This window comes from Octopus bimaculoides, chromosome 24 (genome assembly GCF_001194135.2).
Source record: "Octopus bimaculoides isolate UCB-OBI-ISO-001 chromosome 24, ASM119413v2, whole genome shotgun sequence".
NCBI classification, from domain to species: Eukaryota; Metazoa; Mollusca; class Cephalopoda; order Octopoda; family Octopodidae; genus Octopus; species Octopus bimaculoides.
The window spans coordinates 23,019,292-23,026,760 of NC_069004.1; the positions used below are offsets into that span (position 1 = coordinate 23,019,292).

Below are 7,469 nucleotides of genomic sequence, written 5' to 3' on the forward strand. Positions count from 1 at the left end.
TAAACCCCTTAAAAAGAGAGAATAGTCATTCATATTCTGGAATCCCCTTAAACATAGGTCTCCTCGAACAAGGCTGGCTTCAGGTTAAATAACACCTACACAGATCATTGTAAATTCCTATTGAACAGACCACGAGTAAATACATATTTTACGATTGACAATGTTTTTACGTAAGAAAAAAATAATCAACAACTGTTGCCTTAAAAATTAAAAAATGCATACATCTTCAGGTTCACAAAGAACAAATATACCAAAAAAGTAAATAAAAAAAAAAGTATTGCATCGCCCGCAGAGGGACTTGAACCCGCGACCCTCAGATCACTTCAATGCAATTAAGATATCCGTAAAAGTCTGATGCTCTACCGACTGAGCTATGCGGGCGGCTCTGACAGCAGCCTCCTAAATAAGGTATACTAATAATAGATTTCACAAACTTGAATGTTTTTTCCGGAAAGATGTATTTACATTTTTTTTAATATAATAATAATATTGATAAAAATCGAAATATGTTTGATGTGTGATTTTCAAAACAATGGAATTTAATTACCAAAATCTCTAATTTTCTTACATTTAAAAGATCGTTCGACCACGTGCTGATCGCGGAAAGCTTTAAAGACAGTACTAGTTTTTTTTTGTTTTTTTTTTCCTTCCCCATTCTTGTTTACACACACACACAATCCGCATCTACGTGGTCGATCGATCGAATAGATATAGTAGCCAAATATCCCCACAAATCACACCCCCAAAAGACAAAAAAAAAAGGAACACACTAAATAACGTAATCCTAGAGACGTTAGAACAAATAAAGAGGGAGAAGCCACGGCTGGAATGCCTACGATCACAAGCTTGCTTCTCCAGTAATTCCTCTTGCATAAAACAACAGCAACGACATGATCGAAACGCCATTCCATTACGCATTACGTTTTGTCTAATTCCTAATTTATCATTAAAAAAAAACATGTTTATATAACGAAGTCCACCATATATTTTTTCACGTACGTACTTTATTGGATAAACTACATTTATACATAAACATGAACCGGGCGACAGATTTCCCATAAACAAACGAGAGAACTCGTAGAGATTAGATGGTCGGTCGACGTATTCGAAATAGCAGCCAAATCTACCTCAATTCATCATGTTAGAGAAAAGAATGAAACACTGGGTAATATATAGTCCTTGATTTATAAAAAATAAAATGAATAGTCATAGTTAATTACAAGGGAAAGACATCCTTTTGTACCCCTCCCCCATAAGATTTTTTTTTTAATATTGATTTCCTACCATATTTTAAACTAATAATGATGAGAAAGCCATAAAAATTAAGAATTTCTATTAAAAAAATTCACTTCGTATATTCGGTGACCAGTAATAAAGTCACAGGAAAAAAAAGTCACAATTAATTTATGGGATCCGAACAAAATCCTCCTCGGACAACCCCCCACCCCACCGTGAATTTTTTTTTTTTTTTTACTTGGATTCGTATATTCAGGTACCAATTTGCCTAACGTTAAGGCCTAAATTGCTTAACTCTATAACATTTGCCTACCCATGGGACATGAATATACTTAATAGAGAAATGAAGTTTTTCTTAATAGAAATTCTTAATTTTTATGACTTCCTCATCATTATTATTATAAGACATGGTAGGAAGTCAATTTTCCACCATGTCTAATATGTTTTTTTTTTAAATTTTATGGTGGAGTACAAAAGGAAGTCTTTCCGAGCCACATTCGATGAAGTTCAGATGTTTGAGAGCGGCAAAACATGAACAAAATTTATACACATGGTTTTGTTACATACACATTTTGTCACAAAAATTCTATATAAATATTAAGAAATGCATGTATGCAATAATATTTATTGATGTATGCAATTTTTTGAACTGTATTGGTTTCAGTAATCACACAATACACATATACCAAACGTTTTCAAAATCTTGACTGATGATTGTTTTAACTATATTGAGCTACGATAATGAACTATGGGAACTTTTAAGAAATATGTGCGAAAACTGAAAGAGTAAGATCAGAAACAATCTAATTCTTCCCCTGGAGTGCCAAGTTGAGAATTTGTAGATGATTCATTATATCAGTGAGGAACATCAGATCTTGCATCCATTCATCATTCTCCAGTTGAGGATAGGATCTTTTTTTTTTAAGAAAAGTAATAGGCTCCAACATTTTAGCAAACCTACTCAAGACATTCTTTTCTACTCTCCGCACAAGGCCCGAAACTTTTGGGGAGGGGTTCAGTCGATTAAATCGACCCTAGTACACAACTGGTACTTGATTTATCGACCCCGAAAGGATGAAAGGCAAAGTCGACCTCGGCGGAATTTGAACTCAGAACGTAAAGACAGACTACTCAAGACATTGCTGGCCGACAGCCACCTGACGGTAGAACGAGACATCACTGGGTTTATCTTCAAGCTCCAGTGCTTCAATAACAGCGTTTGAAATTGACAATTTCAAGGATAGATTTCATAACATCTTCACACTTGAAGTATCTGGCTGCCACGACGAATAATGCAATGAACAAGGAGAAATTCTGGAAAGCTGGGATCATCTTTTTCATAAGTGCAATTAATACTACATTTTCCCCCACCATTGCAGGTGCTCCACCTGTTGCAACACTGACGAGTTTATTCAGTGGAACATCAGCATGTGTTAAGGTTCTGTCAAGCGCATTTTTAATGTCAACACTACTAGCTGTTTCTTTTAATGCAACTAAATCCAACATCTCTTCTTTCACAGTTACATCAGAGGAAACATAACGAATAAATACTGCCAGTTGTGGGTTGTCTTGTATAAGCCGAATGCAAGAGAATTTTTAAAATCCTTTTGCCTTTTGCCTGCAACCTTAGCACTGATCTGAGAGATGCGCTTCTCTGTAGGTTGGCGTGAAACTGGTGTTTGTGCTATTAGTTGCTGAAGTCTTGTGTTATTTGGATCGAACATTGCAACAACTTCAGCTATATTCTTAAATTCGCCATCGGAGTATGGGCGTTTAGTACGAGCAATATTCCATGACATAACAAAACTGGCTTCAGTCGTTGTATCAACTTCCTTACTGGACGTTGTTGACAGTGTTCGCCGGCTATTTAGTGAGGATTTTAACAGTTAACTTGTTTTGCCTTAATTCTGTTTTAGATGGATAATCATACGAAAAGTTTTTTGTGATTTGTTTCATAGTGGCGTTTCAAGTTACTGGCTTTGTAATAACTGAGTGACACATGGCATGTATGGTACAAAGGTTTATCACCTTCCATGGTGAATGCAAAATCTTCCTCCCACTCTGGCTTAAAATTTCTGTTTTCATCTTCATATTTTCGTTTCTTACAATTCAAGGAGGCCATCTTCATTCATAAAATTTTCAGACACTTTTAAACAAAACTTGGGTACTTTTTGGTTATCTCACCCCCATCAAAAAAATTGAGTTTATGTAGCGACAAGAGACTGGATTAAAAGAATTAAATCCTTTTGATTCAATACGCCAACACATTGTTGACTTTTGGCCTCCTCTATAGGAATGGTAGGATTGTTATAAAAGTGTTATCAGATTCAATAAGATGTTTAACTTTTTCAGTTTCGTTTGGTCACCCCTGATATATACATACAAAGAACTTTTGTATTCTTTTAACTTATAATCATAAACCAAAAGAATGCTAAATTTTCTTCGGCGTACCTTCACAAGGGGATCCCCACCTGACTTTGTTTCTTCATAACTTTCAGAAAAGTGCATATCTTTTAATGAAATTTTCTCCAAATATCCCTCAGGCGGTGTGGGAGGTACGCTTTTTCTTCCAGTTTATGGAGACTTCATGACACACACATTTAAACTATATTTTGTTCTCTACACCACGCAATATCTTTATCAATCACAACGAAGATAGATATTATTTGCGTTGACAATCTTATTCATTCTTAATGCGTTCCAGCAGATTCGAAGAGGAATGTGTTAATCGCTGGTTGTGCTCATAACATATTCAATTTGTTAGTACAAGAGATTTGGGGACGACCAGGTTTTCGACACTCGTCAACCAGATATTTGATAAACTAGAAATTCCAGAGAAATCTCTGTTTGTTTCTTGAGATCACTAAGTGCAGTGATTAACCAAAACAAACTAACTGTTGATTTAGCACTGAACGTTCCTCTTATTTGGTCACTTCATAACAATTAAACTAACCCTTCTCAAAGCAGACGCTACTGTCTTAAGAAGAGAAAAGGTATAATTGCCTGAAAATAAATATAGGCTGAACATAGCTACAATGTTTCCAGTCTGATTACAGCCAGGTTGACACAAGGTTAAACAACTGCTAAGTCCTCTGTCTGTATGAGACCAGCCAACAAACTTACTGGCAGTAAAGGGCGGCGAGCTGGCACAATCGTTAGCACGCTGGGCGAAATGCTTAGCAATATTTCGTCTATCTTTACGTTCTGAGTTCAAATTCCGCCGAGGTCGACTTTGCCTTTCATCCTTTCAGGGTCGATAAATCAAGCACCAGTTGCGTACTGGGGTCGATCTAATCGATTGGTCCTCTCCCCAAAAATTTCAGGGCTTGTGCCTAGAGTAGAAAAGAAAATTACACATTATACTACCCCCCTCTCTCTCTTATATTATATATATACACTACAATAGTAAGTTACCACTACAACAGCTAAAACAGATATGACAATAGTTACACACACACACACACGGAATATTCAGTTATCAACCCAAAAAATCATAAATCATCACAATTTCGACGCCTTATTTCATATATAAATTGTTCATTCAGCACAATTCTGATCTTAAACTGAACACCCTTTTTTTTCTGATACAATCAACACAATATAATTCTCTAATATAACTGGTACAGGTAACGGAACTACAGGTAACATACAAGCACTTCAACACCACATTACCCCGCCATGGTATCATTTACCACAATATGTGTGTATGGAGGCGCAATAGCCTGGTGGTTAGGGCAGCGGACTCGCGATCATAGGGGCGCGGTTTCAATTCACAGACTGGGCGTTGTGACTGTTTATTGAGCGAAAATACCTAAAGTCCCACGAGGCTCCGGCAGGATGTGATGGCAAACCCTGCTGTACTTTTTCACCACAACTTTCTCTCACTCTTTCTTCCTGTTTCTGTTGCACCTGTATTTCAAAGGGCCACACTCTGTGTTACGCTGAATCTCCCCGAGATTCTGTGGAGTGCTCAGCCACTTGCACGTTAATTCCATGAGGAGGTTGTTCCGTTGATCGGATCAACTAGAACCCTCATCGTCGTAACCAACGGGGTGCCACGATGTATGTGTAGTAACACGACAGAGTAACGCCATTAGTAGAAGTTAGGAAGGTAAAGGAGGAGGATGAAATACTGTAACAGAATTGAATAACTAACTGAGTAAATTAAGAGAAGTTAAAAGAAGTTAAGAACAAAACAAGAAAAGGTGAAAAATATTTTGAAAATTTTTTTTCAAGAAATCTCAAAAATAGCTTAAAGAAAAAATTTTTTTAAAGTTTAATAAACTTCAAAAAAAATCGCTCAAAAAATTTGTTTTTCTACAATTCACAATATATCAAAAATTTGGTAAATTTTCAAATTAACACCCGCACGATTTTCACTAGAGTGTTAAAGGTTTTAGGGTCAGGGTTAGAGTTTTAGGGTTAGTGTTAGGGTTACGGTTAGGGACGGAATTCCCTAACCCTAACACCCTAGTGAAAATCGTGCGGGTGTTAATCTGAAACTTTACCAAAAACTTTAGACCACTCTTAATTTCACTTCTTGGGTAGACTATTGTGGCGGAGGTAAAAGACATGGAACGCACCCCATTTTCTACGGACCGACATGAAAACCTTCATTGAAAAATGAAAGAGCTGCAGAGGAACAGTGGGTTATCAAAAACATCAAACACAACCCAAAAGTATTTTATTCTTATGCAAATAAGCATAGAACCAGTCTCACCCATTGGACCATTGATTGATGATAACAGCATTCCCCAACATGATGCTAAAGAAATGGCAGAAATACTGCAGAAACAATATTGCTCTGTCTGTAGTGACCCCACTGATATTGACGTAAGGGAGGCGAACGAAGTTGATTCCCAACATAAAATCTCAGACTTCACTGCTTCAGACATCATAGCAGCAATAAATGAGGTCAAATACTATTCTGCCGTAGGCCCTGATAGATTCCCCGCAAGTCTCCTGAAAGAATGTAGACACCAACTTGCAGTTCCTCTGACCAACAAAATTGCCAAATTTTGGAATCCGTGGAAAACTTCTACACTGGATTAAGTATTTCCTGGCGAATAGAATACAAGAAGTTGTGTTCGATAAGTCCACTCAAGCCCAGCAAAAGTCACCAGTGGTGTCCCTCAGGGGACTGTCTTGGGCCCGCTCCTCTTTATAATTTATATAAATGACCTTTCCAGAGTCGTAAATCACTGCAAAGTGAAAATATTTGCTGATGACACTAAGATCCAGCAAATCTTCAATGAAGAAGAAGACCGAACCCAACTCCAGTCTGATCTATATGCGGTGAGTCAATGGTAAGACAAAAACAAAATGAAACTGAACGAGGGAAAATTTGAGCTGATGCATTTTGGAAGAAAGTCTATACTAAAACAGCCATACACTCTTCCTTCAGGGGAACCGCTCACAGCATCTAATAATATCAGAGACCTGGGTGTAATTGTTGACAACAATCTCACTTGGAGTGCCCACATCATCAATAAGGTCAATATAGCTCGTAAGATGAGCTCCTGGATCTTAAGAACCTTCCGGTCCAGAGAACAAGGTGTCATCATTCCGCTTTTCTCCTCCTTTGTACGGCTACACCTCGAATACTGCTGCCCCTTGTGGTATCCCCATACAAAACAAAACATTTCGAGGATTGAATCACCCCAGAGAGCACTCACCAAACGAATTGAAGGCATGACTGATCTTGATTACTGGGACCGCCTTAAAGCCTTGAAGCTCTACTCTCTCCAGCGCTGCCGTGAGCGGTACATCATTTGTACGATGTGGAGAATATACCGCCAGCATTGCCTAAACGACCTGGACATTAGTTTCAAGGTTCATCCAAGGCTGGGACCACGAGTCATACGTCCCCTGCCCAATTCAGGATCACAACATATAGGTACATAGCGGCATAATTTATTTTCCTCAACAGGCCCTGCCCTGTTTAACATTGTCCCGAAACAGATAAAAGAGGAAAAGGATCCTATCAGCTTTAAACGGAGTCTAGACAGCTTTCTTCAAAGAATATCAGACAAGCCACCCATACCTGGATACAACTCACTCAACAAGAACTCACTACTTGAATGGACCATAGACAAAACTTGACTGTAAAAAGGATTTAGATAATCCTATCAGGTGGTGCTATTAAGTTAGACATGGCCTGGACCAATCTTTGGTCGTAACATATCTAAGTCAGGTGTTGGTTTGATGGCCTAATAGGTAAAGGTGTTAGTAAT

The 7,469-nt window shown here is 37.8% G+C and overlaps 1 non-coding gene across 1 annotated transcript; it reads right to left on the minus strand.

The window, feature by feature from the left end:
• Positions 1–283: 283 nt before the first annotated feature.
• On the minus strand, positions 284–381 carry Trnak-uuu (transfer RNA lysine (anticodon UUU)). The gene is made up of 2 exons: positions 345–381; positions 284–319 (listed from the first exon to the last, which is right to left on the minus strand). It is a non-coding gene; the product is annotated as a tRNA-Lys (tRNA).
• Positions 382–7,469: the final 7,088 nt, after the last annotated feature.